Source organism: Lynx canadensis, chromosome A2 (genome assembly GCF_007474595.2).
Source record: "Lynx canadensis isolate LIC74 chromosome A2, mLynCan4.pri.v2, whole genome shotgun sequence".
Taxonomy (NCBI): Eukaryota; Metazoa; Chordata; class Mammalia; order Carnivora; family Felidae; genus Lynx; species Lynx canadensis.
The window spans coordinates 120,142,170-120,157,195 of record NC_044304.2 but is presented as its reverse complement, the minus strand read 5'-3'; the positions used below and the strand labels follow the sequence as shown (position 1 = coordinate 120,157,195).

General features: G+C 43.8%; 1 pseudogene; it reads left to right on the top strand.

Annotated features, from left to right (window-relative positions):
• Window positions 1-10,304: 10,304 nt before the first annotated feature.
• LOC115501748 lies at window positions 10,305-13,297 on the top strand (annotated as a pseudogene).
• The last annotated feature ends 1,729 nt before the right edge of the window (window positions 13,298-15,026 follow it).

The window sequence follows — 15,026 nt, the reverse complement described above, 5'->3', positions numbered from 1 at the left end:
ACGGAACCCTTGCTCTGGGGGAAATTCACGTTTGGGTTCCTGTAAGTATCTGGTCACGTTTTCCTCAACTTCTCAATACAGAACCTTATTTGAGGCTCATTTCAGTTTAAAAACGCCTGGGTGGCTCTGTCGGTTAAGTGTCTGACTCCTGGTTTTTGCTCAGGTCATGATCCCCCCATTTGTGGGATCGAGTCCCGCATTAGGCTCTGCGCTGACAGCACGGAGGAACCTGCTTGGGATTCGACCTCCCTGTCTTCTCTGCCCCTACCCTGCTCCTGCTCTCAGGTGCTCTCTCACTCAAATAAATACACTTTAAACATATAAAGACACCTTATTTAATATATATGGTTGATTCGTGAACATTGAATTCACGGCCAACAGCCCTGTAACTCATGCCTGAATGAAGTTTACCTAACACACATGCTTTCTTAGACACATCACTGCCGTCCTTCACTGAGGAACTCTAGACAGCATTTCAGCGCTATGTTTGGGGGCCCTTTTAAACAGCAAAATCACACACACACACAAAGTAAGAAAGTGTGAGAAATGTGGCACTAAACAGACTGTGAAAAGCACACTTGTTTACAGTGGGAAAGCTGAAACAAGCAGGTGAAACATTGCCTCATTCAGCCTCAGCAGGGGGAATGCCTGGGTAACTCAAATTTTCCATGGCGCTGCCTGTGTCCCCAAATGGCCACGAACATACTGCAGAGTATTGATTCTGGGCTCACAAATTAACGTTGGCGAGTAGGAGCTTTCACAAATATACAATCTGCAAATAATAGAGATCAACCGTGCTCTTTATCTGCCCAGATCCGCCTCCTGGGACCACACCCCCTTTCTCAGTGCCATAAATTACCCACTTTATCCCTGGGGCAACGTTTGGTCCTTTCAGTTGGTGACCACACCTAACATTCCATTTGTATTGTTGGCTACGGTAGCTTTGCCTGGTTAAAGGTGAAGGTGTGCCGAAGTATGTTTTGTTTTGTTTTTAACAATTTTAGTTTGAGATTTTCTGGCTATTCAGAGTGGTGTTTGCTCCCATGCTACATAGGTACAGTTTCTATTTCTTCTTTGGGAGAACATACCATATATTAAAAATAAACCTACGTAGGTGTCTTACCTCTGCCCACTTACTACTCCTGCTTTCTCAGGAAGGGCTCCACAAAGAAGAAATGGCTAAGTCTATCTGTAAACTCAGTATCTCCCTGGGCTGAGTATAACCCCTGACCCCCATCTGCTCTGGGCTCACTTCAGGAGACATCAGCCTCTCTTCCCTTCTTTTACTGTGAAAGACTCTCTGGTACACTTAGACTCTACGGCATTCTTCCGTGTGCTAAAGAAAAACATGGCTTGCCCTGAGAATATGGTTTGCTTCTTGGAAGTTCTTATTTATGTACTCTTACCGCCTTCACATGCCTCATTGAGTCATATTATCTTCCTATTTTTATTTCGACTGCTGAATACACACACAAACATAGCTTTTTTGTTTTTGCCTTATGTTCAATTCTACTCAGGTATTCCTCCTTGTATCGTGTTGTGTCGCTCATTATTACCTTCTCTCTTATTGGGTCTATAAACAAAACTTACAATTTTATGTAAGGCCAACAGATACTTGAAAATATGCTCAACATCACTCATCATCAGAGTGATACGCAAAGCAAAACTACAATGAGGTGTCACTTCACAACAGTCAGACGGTTAAAATTCAAAACACAAGAAACTAGTGCTGGTGAGGATGTGGAGAAAAAGAAGCCCTCTTGCATTGTTCTTAGAAATGCAAAGTGGTGCAGCCAGTGTGGAAAACGGTATGCAGTTTCCTCAAAAAGTTAAAAATAGAACTACCCTACAATCCAGTAATCATACTACTGGGTATTTACCCCCAAAATACGAAAACACTAATTCAAAGCGAGGCATGCACACCCATGTTTATTGCAACATTATCTACAAAAGCGAAATCATGGAAGCAGCCCAAGTGTCCGTCACAGATGAATGGATAAAGAAGCTGTGGTTTATACATTCAACGGACTATTACTCAGCCAAAAAGATGAATGAAATCTTGCCATTTGCAACAACATGGATGAAACTAGAGGGTATAATGCTAAGTGAAGTAAGTCAGAGAAAGACAAATACCATATGATTTGATTCACATGTGGAATTTAAGAAATGAAACAATGAGCAAAGGGGGAAAAAGGAGGAAAGAGAGCAGGGGGATGGTTGAAATAGGGGATGGAGATTAAAGAGTACATTTGTCATGATGGAAAAAAAAGAAAGAGGGGCGCCTGGGTGGCGCAGTCGGTTAAGCGTCCGACTTCAGCCAGGTCACGATCTCGCGGTCTGTGAGTTCGAGCCCCGCGTCGGGCTCTGGGCTGATGGCTCAGAGCCTGGAGCCTGTTTCTGATTCTGTGTCTCCCTCTCTCTCTGCCCCTCCCCCGTTCATGCTCTGTCTCTCTCTGTCCCAAAAATAAATAAAACGTTGAAAAAAAAATTTTTTAAAAGAAAAGAAAAAAAAGGAAGAAACCCAAAGTGGGATAACTAAAAAATATTTCTTAAATAACTTCTAATTTTCAACCTAAAAAAGGTTGCCAGACTCTTTCAAAAGATTTCTGTGTACCCTTTAACCTGCTTTACTAATTGTTAATATTTTGCCCCATTTGCCTTATTTTTGTCTCTCTCAACTATTTGAGAGTAAACTGCAGCCATCATGTTTCTTTGCCCCTAAATATTTCACTTATACCTCCTAAGAACAAGGACATTCTCTTAAATAAACCTAGTGCAATTATCAAGGAAAAATTTTAGCACCAACAAAATGCTATTTTCCAGTCCACAACCCATATTTAAAATATATCAACTGTCCCATGGGCCACCTGGGTGGCTCAGGCGGTTAAGCGTCCGACTTCAGCTCAGGTTATGATCTCCCGGTTGGTGACTTCGAGCCTGGCGTTGGGCTCTGTGCTGACAGCTCAGAGCCTGGAGCCTGCTTTGGATTCTGTGCCTCCCTCTGTTTTTCTCTGACACTTTAAAAATCTTTGTAATTCAGCTTAGATGACTTATATTGACCTATCTTTATATTTACTGACATTTTCCCAACTGGTTCCATCTGCTAATTATCCCTTTAAAGAATTTCTCATCTCTAATATGTTTTTTTTTCCCTAGCATTTCTTCATTTCTTTTTTTTTTTTTTTTTTTTAACGTTTATTTATTTATTTTTTTTGGGACAGAGAGAGACAGAGCATGAACGGGGGAGGGGCAGAGAGAGAGGGAGACACAGAATCGGAAACAGGCTCCAGGCTCTGAGCCATCAGCCCAGAGCCCGACGCGGGGCTCGAACTCACGGACCGCGAGATCGTGACCTGGCTGAAGTCGGACGCTTAACCGACTGCGCCACCCAGGCGCCCCTCTTCATTTCTTTTTAAAAACATGTATAACTCTCTGTTGATATTCTATATCTGTTCATGCATGATGTGTAGCTTTCCACTAGATCTTTTAATATATTAGCATTCATTGAATTAAAGTCCCTTTCTAATAGTTACATCTTCATCATCTCTGAGTCTAGTTTTATTGATTGCTTTATCTTTAAACAATAGGTTGTTTCTTTTGTGTGCCTCTTTGTCTTGTAAGGTTTGTAGGTCATACATTGATGTGCCAAATAGTATGTTTAACCTTAACGTTTAAAATTATTTCTTTTCAGAAGCATTTATTATGCATAGTAAGTAAGAAGTTCTCTTGATTCAACAGACTTGTTTTTGGAGCTTTTGCACACATAGACAGATGTTCTCAAGTTAAATTTGTGTAATAGTTTATGCTAATGTATGTGCAGATGAGCACCCATTCGCTTTTTACTTAACTCTTTTCTCTTCAACATGGTGTAAAACACAGGGACCCCTATCCAAATGAAATTAATGAGAGACTTCGTTTGTAATAAACAGCTCTATGAATCAGATTACATTTAGGTGACATCTGAAAGAGTTCAAGTGAAGCAGGTTACAGAACTGTGTACTTTTTTTTTAATGTTTATTTATTTTTCTTTTTTTAATTTTTTTTTTAACGTTTATTTATTTTTGACACAGAGAGAGACAGAGCATGAACGGGGGAGGGTCAGAGAGAGGGAGACACAGAATTGAAACAGGCTCCAGGCTCTGAGCTGTCAGCACAGAGCCCGATGCGGGGCTCGAACTCACAGACCGCGAGATCATGACCTGAGCCGAAGTCAGCCGCTTAACCGACTGAGCCACCCAGGCGCCCCTATTTATTTATTTTTCAAGAGAGAGAGAGAAACAGAGCGCAAGTAGGGGAGGGGCAGAGAGAGAGGGAGACACAGAATCCAAAGCAGGCCCCAGGCTCTGAGCTGTCAGCACAGAGCCTGACAAGGCGCTCAAACTCACCAACAGTGAGATCATGACCTGAGCCAAAGTCGGACGCCTAACCCACGGAGCCACCCAAGCTCCCCAGAAACGTACACTTTTTAAAGTCCTGTGATTGGGGCTCTTAGCGTCAGCGTGAGAACATCACCAATCATGGTATCATGAATTCTCAATTAGACAGCTTTCTCTACACTGCATTTGCTTAGGAAGGAACCCTCTCTTGTAAAAGGCGATAACCTTCTATTGTTCATGTTGAACTGGAAACAAATGCTCAATCTGCAACCAAACTGGTGGAAGAGGAGCACAAGGAATTATCTACAGTAGGATTTGTGTTTTGTAGAACGATGCCTTGCTCCTGGGAAAGACTGTGCAAACCCAAAACTGTATAATAATCACCAGGTCTCACAATTTTGGAGACAAAAAAATAGCTCATGGCCACCGAGAAGATAAAAATACTTAATGTTCATATTGCCTACATCAAAGGTATTATTAACTGGCAACATGGAACAACTTAGAGGAGGGAGATGCTGTATTGGAGACTATATTTTTATATATATATATAATTTCATTTATGTAAAGACTTAAAGTGACATGACATGAAATGAGTATGTAAGACCCAAGTATTGAGTATTTGGGGACACAGGGTGTTTAATTTAGTTAATTTAACAGATTCTTACAAGCACGTTTTTTGTGTCAGGCACTACTTTAGGAGCACTCCTCACACGAAGTCTTCAGTCCTCATAATAACCCTCTGAGGTAGGTCCCGTTACTATCCCCCCATTAGAGCCAAGGAAACTGAGGCACAGAGAAGCTGTGATCTTTGACCCAGATTCCCAAATGGGGAGGTGTTAGAGTGGGTGCCGGCTCCAGAGCCCTTGCTGACCATCCTGACCGCCCCTCCCCGCCCCGGCCTCATGTACACACACATGACGACTGGTAAAAACATCAGGGGCTTGTGCTTGTGAATATTTCTCTTTTTTCCCCCGATACCACACTTTAAAAATCATCTCGAAGTAGTTTGGCCTTTATTTTTGGCCTGTTTTTCTCAACCTGTGTTGGGGGCATACATCAAGGGCAATATCCATTCATCTTTAAATATTTGATGAGCCACTGGCAGTCCGTCCCACAGACACAAACGCTTCACTCTGTCTTGGGTCGCTGTGGTGTGCTCCGGGGTCAGTCCTTTCCACTGGTTTACAAGCTCCCTTAGGACAAGAATCTCCGCTGGTATTTCTCCTTGTGTTTCCACAGGGCCCGGCTAGCTTACGGTTGAGTCCCTGGCTACCTGCTTATTGGTGAATGCTGTGAGACAGCTATTCAACCTTTTCCCACCCAGACACGCACGCTAGACTCTGTTCACATAAGCGATATGAACCTGTGTATTGGGGCAATTCATTTAATATAATTCCACTCCAATATCCATTTACAAAACAACAGTGGGAAACTGATGTAAGAAGGAGGCCCGACATGACTCCACTTTTTCTATCTCTGTTCTAGGAATACGCTTCTCAAAAAGTGAACGTTTGGGAAAGTAAACGTATTTTTCCCCTCAGGTACTCTTTATAGATTTCATGTTGCTGAGAATAAATCTAGAATTATGTATCATTTATGACGGTAGTCCTATCACCGAGCATAGGGCATTTCACATAGTAGGTTCTCAATAAATGCTAGTAGATTTTTTTAAACTTTTTTTTTTAACGTTTGTTTATTTTGAGAGAGAGAGACAGATGGGGGGGGGGGCAGAGAGAAAGGGAGACACAGAATCCAAAGGAGGCTCCAGACTCTAAGCTGTCAGCACAGAGCCCGACGCCAGGCTCGAACCCACGAATTCTGAGATCATGACCTGAGCCGAAGTCGGACACTTAATCGACTGAGCCACCCAGGTGCCCCATAGATTTTTTTTTTTTTTAATTAAGCATTAGTACTATTAGGAAGAGCGTTACAATAGGAAGAATTTTTCATCACAGATCTTTTGGGTCTACCAAAACTTGAGTTTTTACTTTCTAGGACATGGAACAGAATATTGTTGTATACACGCTGGTAACTTTATTTTCCACCTCGTCTCCATTCTTTAGTAACTTCTTCCCCCACAGAGCCGTGACCAAGATTTTTTTTTTAAACCCCAGGCACAGCAATAATTTACGAATTTCTTTCTGTACCAGAAAGACACAATAAGACAAGTGTTTTGGAGAGATAAGAAACATTTCAGCGACACTGTGAGGCATGAATTGAAGTATAGGCAACTAGACCCACCAGGTAAATGATTATCTGCCGTTGCCAGAGTAGGCAGTCTCAATGGCTGATGAAGCCACTGACCTTGGCGTATTTATCATCATTACCCCAGGGGACAGAAACCAATACATCTATTCTTGTGAATATCCATCCATAAAAGGAGGCCCAATCCAGTGGAAAAGAATTTGTGTTTATAGGTGGTGTGTGTGTGTGTGTGTGTGTGTGTGTATGAGAGAGAGAGAGAGAGAGAGAGAGAGAGAGAGAGAGAGAGAGACAGAGGAAGAGAGAGAGAGAGCAAGAATATTTCATTTCTTACATTTTCTTTCCACTTTTAACTTCTTTCTATTTATACTGAGAAGGGAAGATGACCTCAGTCTCTCATCTGCGAGCTCAGATTTGTTAACAGCACCCTGATCTGCAAGACTTCAAGGGGCATAGTTTTTCCTTATAAGGGAGCTGAATAAGGCTGAAAAACAAAGACAATCTGTCTTATCATCTCCCAGGCTATGATTGCTGTCAGATTAGGGGAGGCCAGAGGTGAGGGATGTGACCTTGGATGAGGCTCCTGCTGTCTTCTGCCCAACCCCCCACCCCAGCATGGTGCTAACTGCTCTCTGGACTGGAGTTTCCAGGCAAATTTTGGGACCTGAGTTCACAGACAGCATCAAGCCTGCTTAGATGATAGTGAAGCAGAGCCCCCGTGGAAGCTGTTGTGGGGAGGGCGGTGCAAGAGGGAGGGGCCAACGGCTCTGTCCACAGCAATCCTGGGACAAGGTTAAGAAGATGAGAGAGGCTTTGTTTCCAGAAAGAAGTGGCTGCCATTTAGTTTGCTCAGGCTGCTGGGGCAGAGTAGCAGGAATTGGCTCAAGCAGAAATGTAGGTCTCACAGTTCTGGCGGCTAGAAGCCCAAGGTCAAGGTGTCAGCAGGCTCCATGCCTCTCTCCTAGCTTCTTGTGGTTTTCTGGCCATCTTTGACATTCCTTGGTTTATAGACCCATCGGCCCCAACTCTGCCTTCATCTTTTTGCGGTGCTCTCCCTGTGCACCCATGTGTGTCCAGATTTCCCCCTTTTATGAGGACACCAGTTATCCTGGAGCAGGGACCCACTTTGTGATGACCCCATGTAACAATAATTCCATCTGCAATGGCCTTATTTCCAAATAATGCCACATTCCGAGGTACTGGGATTTAGGACTTCGACATCTGAGTTTGTACAATGGGGAGACAACACAGTTCAGCCCATAATGGAATTCAGAATCAAGTTGATTCAGTTGGGAGAATCTTCTTATTAATTCAAGGAAACAGGAAAGGACATGAAGCCAAGAGAAGAAATGGTAGAACAGCTCATTTTTTTCTAGCAAAGAATCAAGGCATGGGAAAGTGAAGCCTGGGGGGCAAGGTGGTAGGATTTCTTCATCGTGTGTGGGGACGGTCATCTTTTTGAGGACACTGGCAGTATCTGAGTTGAAATCTGATCTATGGGTCAAAGAGGACCTAAGTCCCCAAAGCTTTTGCAAACTCCCAGTGGTATGGGAAATTTAGCTGCCCAGAAAAAACTACCCAAAGTCCTTGGCCTAATGCCTTCAGAAATACAGGTGGGCTTACCGGAGGGGCCTTTCTCCTTTTCTATTTTCTCAAATATGGTGGGAACTATCAGAGAAGGAGTGGCTGCTGCAGAAGCATCCCACCATTTCAGCCACTTAGCTGCCTAATTGTCTGCAATAGGTCAAAGCACGTTATCTATTTCCTTGACAAATGCCAAGGTAGGATGAAATTCAGTTAAGACTGGGTGCCAAGTGCTTTGTTAGATACTGGTATATGTTATCTCAGTCCTCAAAGAAGCCCATATTATTATTCCCGTTTTCTAGATGCAGCAGTCAAGGCTCAGAGTTCAGTGACTTTTCCCCGGGGGCTCACAGGAATCCTGCATGACCCCATGTGTATGCCCTCTGTATTCTTTTCACTCTGCCTTGCTGCTTCCCTAAGTATTTGAGGGTACATCTTTGGAGAATGTGAATTTTTTTAAAGATACTAAATGTCACATGGAGGTAAGAATTCATTTTACTCCTTTGAGCCTCTGGTGTAAAATGGGGAGACTGGATTCAGAGGATCTCTGTGCATCCGTGTAGCCCTAACATGCATCTAAAATTATGATTTTATTTTCCTGTTTTGGACGTAAGAAGAAGAGGACGTAGACTGTCCATCTGGGATTTTTTTTGTTATTGTTTGGTTTTTTTTTTTTTAAAGATGGAATTGTAACATCTCCTTGTGGAATTTCCTGGTTCTCAACCAAGTATGTAGATCCCATCCCTCAGAAGCCTGTCTATTTTTGACTGCAGTGGGATTACAATCGGGTTATGGGGGGGGGGCAATCTCTTTGGAGCCTCACATTTTTGTTTTCTCTTCTTCAAGTACCCCTGTGCTTCTACTGCTCCCTTGGAACTGACTGCATGAAGCCTGGTTTGCACGAAGCAGTGGCCAAGCTCCCTGGGCCAGGGACACATGCCCGCCGTTCCAGGCTGAGATCGACTTCCGCTCTGGGCACATCTCCTGTGGGCCCGCGAACAGGCTTTGACTGATTTAACTCAGAACACTCGCTTGTTTGTGGATATGGTAATGACGCCAGTAAAATTCAATTACTGTATCCCAGAGGACCGCAGCAAGCGATAATAAATTAGGGAACATGAGCTTTGGAGTATCTGAACTGAAATTATAATGGGGCTATTGAAAAACAAACAAACAAAAATCGCAAGCATTCATTTAATAATAGATGCTGCAGTTTTCCCCACCAAAAATTAGTTCATCAATGAACCCTTTGTTCTTGTCATAAAAGAACGTGCCTTAGACACAGCCAAGGACATTCTATCTTAATTACTTGGTATTGTTGTCGCCCCCCAGAGCCCACCTGGCTTCAGGGTAACTGGTACATTGGGAGGAAGTAGCTGCCTGCCAGGGTCCCCCAAGGCCGCGGCACTAATCCATGCTGGGCCCACAGATGCTCACAGCCGCCCATGGCCTTGGGTTTCAGGTTGCCATCCAGGGCTGAGGTTTGAATGGAGGTTGTAATCTCAGAAGGTCCAGCTAGCACTTAACCACTGACATCCATCAAGTATGTCAAGGCTCGCATTGTCTCATTAATTTGAACCAGCTTTCCTGCTATCAGATCCTTTTTCATGTCTAACCTTTCCACCCTGCCTTTCTTCCTTTGCGCACAGTTTATAGCCTCTCCCATTTGTGCCTTCCGTCTGTGAGTTGTGTGCTACAACGCCACTCTTGAGGGGGAAGAGGTGCCTTTGCGCTCCCCCATGCCACAAACAGGACTTGGGTGTCTCTTCTCCAACGTGAAGGTCAAGCACACGGATGGAGAAAGAACATTCACGGCAGTCTGGATGTGTCTGCAGACTCTATTCTGCAGATAATTTTAGAGCTAAAATTGCTATCTTGCCTCGCTTTGTTTCCTTTCTCATCCAGATTCCAACCTTCAAGTGTATAATGCAGAATTGTTGAAATGATGAGCAGATGAGATAGGAAGAAGATAACCAAGGTGCTAAAAAAGTACTCCGAATTAGCAGCAGGTCATTTTCCACCTGTAGAAAATACCTTTGGGGGCAGCTCTGAGACCAAGCCCCTTGGTTAGAGAACTGTTCCTCCCTCCCCACCACCACGGAAGGCCCGTGGACATCGGTCATGCTTACTATACATGACTCCATGAGGCCGGCTGAGTCAGGACCCAAGCTGGACACAACAGAATCTTGCTCTAGGACCTGGAACGTGTGGGAACTTGGAAAGGCTAGAGCCCTGGAGTTTGGGGCCTTCATTTTCAGCCATGTGTACAGAAAGCAGGAAAGCGAGGGGGTGGAGTGAGTTTTGCCACAAATCAGAGATGTTGAGAGAAGCAGACCATAGTCATGCAGTCCTTTGATAAAGGATGACCCTCCCTATGGCCTCCCCCCAACTCCTTCCTGACCATGTTCTCTCTGTAAGACCTTGTACCTAACGCTGCCTCTTAAGCCTCAACCCTTCATTATCTCTCAATCTAATTAGGCTCGTGGCCAATGCCTGTTACATGTTCCTCTCAGGGCCTTGACATTTTTTTTTTTTCCAATATACCCACAGAGTATAAAATTTTAATACATTACTTGATCAGAGACAAGAGAACTAGCAATCTGTGGCATACTATCTGAGGACTTGTCAAAATCAAGGGTGATTCTTTCCATCACAAAGAGACGGAAGTTTCAGGACATCAAGAGACAAAAAAGCAGCCAAAGGATTTTGCTGTCCCTTTATTTCCCGTGAAATACAACCCGAAGCGGTGTTCATATTTTCCCCACACTGTTTCCTGTCCTCTGCCAAAGGAGGGACTTGATCCAATGTCCCAGCTGTTCTGGGGCCTGCGCTGGGATGGCCGGGTTGGAAGGGGGGGGACACACAGGTTTTACTCTCATGCCAGCTACGCCTGGGGCCTCTGTGTGGGCAATCAAGGGACCTTCCCTCGGGCAGAAGCCTGTGGAAACATCCAGTCTGACGCCTCTCGTTTGGCACAATGAAGGGCAAATATCTCTCCATTATCTACTGGAAAATGAATGAGCAAACACAATCTCTAAATCAAGGGAGACTTAAACAGGAGATCATATTTCCTATTCCCTAGGTGTTAGTAATATTCTGCAAAAAGGTCATGGGTCTTGGTAACTATGTTAAGAACTATGGTCACAGTTTATTAACCTCTTATGTTCTTTGGAGGAAAAAAAAAATCAGAATATAAGGTGTTTGGGCCAATATAACACAAACCTAGGCATGCCAAGCTCTGTGTGGGGGTTTTACAGGTACCTTATTTAAATGTCACAGTAGTTCTATACTATGACCACATCACTATGAATTGTCTAAGAAGTTTGAGTGGGTGCCTCAAAGGCCACACAACCGGTAAGTAGAAAAACTTTTAAGTGAAAAATCTGGTAAAAAAAAAAAATGTCACATAGCTGGAATGTGGTCTCGAATTTACCTTACTCTTAAACCCATCCTTATTCCATTGCACTCTAATGCAGTATTTTCCAAATTTGTCTGGTAAGACTCTTCAGTGTGAGTGCTTGTTGAAACTCCACTGTCTCGCTCTCTGCCCCTCCCCCACTCACTCTCTGTCTCTCTCCTTCAAAAAATAAACATTAATTTTTTTTTTTTTTAAAGGAGTGCCTGGGTGGCTCAGTCAGTTGAGCATCTGACTTTGGCTCAGGTCGTGATCTCGTGGTTCATGGGTTCGAGCCCCGAGTCGGGCTCTGTGCTGACAACTCAGAGCCTGGGGCCTGCTTTGGATTCTGTGTCTCCCTCTCCCTTTACCCATCCCTCACTCACACTCTGTCTCTCTCTCTCTCTTTCAAAAATAAATAAACATTTAAAAAAACAATTAAAAAAGAAAAAAAAATCTCCAATCCTGGGTCCAATCCCGCTGCAGATCTAATAAGCCAGAGTCTCCTAGAAATGGGGACAGGAATTCACCCTAGGTGAATCTGACCTAGCAAGTTAGGTAAACACTGCTAAAATGCCTTAATTTCTTTTTAACCTAGTAATTCTTGGCAAGGTGTGTCAAAAAATGTCTTCTTTTTAATAAGCTTTTTATTTTGGAATAACTTTAGATATGCCTGGAAGTCGTAAAGATGATAAAGAGAGAGCCCATATACTTTCTCCCATCTATTTCCACCTAATGTGAAGATCTTACACAACCATGGTCCATTTGTCAAAACTAAGAAACTAACACTGACAAATTACTGTTGACTGTGTTAGGAATCACTTGTCTTGGACACGGAAGGAAAGGAAAGACATGCCAGCCCAGAGTCCCTTTTTTTTTTCCTATTCCTCAGTGAGCTGAAGGCACACAGCGTTGGTAGAAGGTGCGTGATTAAGAAGCAAGTTGAGTTTAGCTCTTTGCTGTATCTATTGAAAGAATGAAGATCCTTCTCAGCAGACTGTTGACCTTCCAGAAAATGTCGACAGCACTCTGAAGGGACCCAGTATTACTGTGAAGGGCCCCCGAAGAACCCTGTGGAGGGTTCCTCAGTAGAAGTCAGTCTCCTCGGAAAGAAAAAGAAGAGGCTCTGAGTTGACAAATGGTGGGAAATGGAAAAGGACTGTCTACTGTTCTCACTATCTGTGGTCACCTACAGGCCATGGTCAAGGACTCTACACTGGGCTTCCTTTACCAGATGAGGTCTGTGTATGCTCATCTCCCTGTTAATGTCATTACTCAGGAGAATGGTTCTCTTGTTGAAATCCAGAATTTCTTGGGTAAAAATCGGGGCGTCTGGGTGCCTCAGTTTGTTAAGCATCAGACTTTGGCTCAGGTCATGATCTCAGGGTTTGTGAGTCTGAGCCTCTCGTGGGGCTCTCTGCTGTCAGCACAAAGCCTGCTTGGGATCCTCTGTCCTGGCTCTCTCTCTCTGCCCCTCCCCACTCATGCCTGCAGTGCTCTCTTTTTCTCCCTCAAAAATAAACATTAAAAAAATACATCCACAGGCCTCGCTGAGGCCAGGTGTTGTTTGTTCAGCATCTCAAGCCCAGACAGATGAGTTAATTCTTGAAGGAAATGACATTGAAACTGTAGCAAACTCAGCTGCTTTGATTCAGCAAGCCACAACAGTAAAAAACAAGGAAAATTTGGGGATGGTTTGTGTGTTTCTGAAAAAGGAACAGTTCAGCAGACTGATGGATAAGATCTAAGTTGTCCAGCTACAGAAATAACAAGATGCCAGATGAGTTTTCAGACTTATTTGTGATATTTTAAAGGTACAATAAAAGCTGTATTGATTTGGAGCTTTTTCTTCAATAAAAAAAAAAAAAAAGAAGAAGCAAACTGAGTTTCTTTCCCACAGGATTTACACTGTTCTGGTAAGAACAAAATACATATGCATGCACAGGCTATGAAATGCAAATTATGTAACTTCCGTGATTTCATAGATGAGTTAAATACACTTCGTTTTTATTTTATTTATTATTTTATATTCTAGAGTTCTTTTTTTTTCTAATGCTTATTTATTTATTTTTGAGAGACAGACAGAGAGAGAGAGAGAGAGATGCAAGGGGAGGGACAGAGAGAGAGGGAGACAGGGAATCCCAAGCAGGCTCTGCACTGTCAGCATGGAGGCTGATACGGGACTTGAACCCACGAACTGTGAGATCAAGCCCCGAGCTGAAATCAGGAGTCAGAGGCTTAACCGACTGAGCCACCCAGGTGCCCTGAGTTAAATACGCTTCTATTTGCCTTTAGAACTGGCATTGCAAAATTCACACTAACAATTAAAAATTTTGTTTCCTTTGCTTGGCAAGGCATTAAAGAGCAAATAAAAAATACCGTGACTCGTTGAGGGAGAGACTGGGGAAGACGGAAAAAAAAAAAAAAACTTTATACTTCAGTTCCATAACTGCACTTTTCCCCTACTTTTTGGACCAGGGGCTCCACATTTTCATTTTGCACTGGGTCCCACAAATTATGTAGCCAGTCCAGCTGATCCCTAGTCAAGAGGCATTGTCCTAACTCAACGATCACCACCATCAGAAAATGGTAGTGATTGTGGCAGCCAGACAGACAAGTAGAAAGACGTGTCAGGAGAAGGGGACTTTCTGCCATCCTTGGCAATAACAGCAACGGAGGGGGTTTAGTCTCCCACATGCACCAGCCCAGGTGGCTACTGGCACCTCAGGGTGATTCCTGATATTTTAGCACTCCTAGATATGACCCGGGGCAGTGGGATCCTGGTTGGACGTACCCAGTGGCCCAGTGCTCTCTGATGCAGAGTGTGCAATGGCAAATGCCACATCAAGAAGCAGTTAAACACTTGACCTGCCCCAGGCCTGTGGCTTTTGCATGTGACACTCTGTATAACACTGCTTAATTATTTTTGTGCTCCAGTGGGCAGTTCTTCCTTTTTAGCTCGACTATTAAATCAAAGAAATATCCTCCGCATCTCCAAAGCCTGCTAACTCACTAAACACAGAATGGGGTGTTTCTGTGAAAAGGCAGCGCAGTGGGTTTGGGACAGCAGCTTTAATTTATATCTGAAAACAAATTAGGTTAATGGAGCAGAACAGCTACAAATGCTGTACAACCAACCTGCACCAGGAAACAGAACGTGGCTCTTTGGCTAATTAAAGGACACGATGGCTCTCTCTTCCACTGTGAAATTTTTTTGCGATGTGTCTTTTAGGATCAGGTGTTTCTTTTAAAATAAGAAGCGGGGGTGGAGTGGGGTGGGGAGGCGCCTGGGTGTCTCAGTCGGTTGATCACGGCGCAGGTCGTGATCTCGTGGTCTGTGCGTTCGAGCCCCGCGTCGGGCTCTGTGCTGTCAGCTCAGAGCCTGGAGCCTGCTTCGGATTCTGTGTCCCCTTCTCTCTCTGCCCCTCCCCCACTCACGCTCTGTCTCTGTCTCTCAAAAATGAACAAAT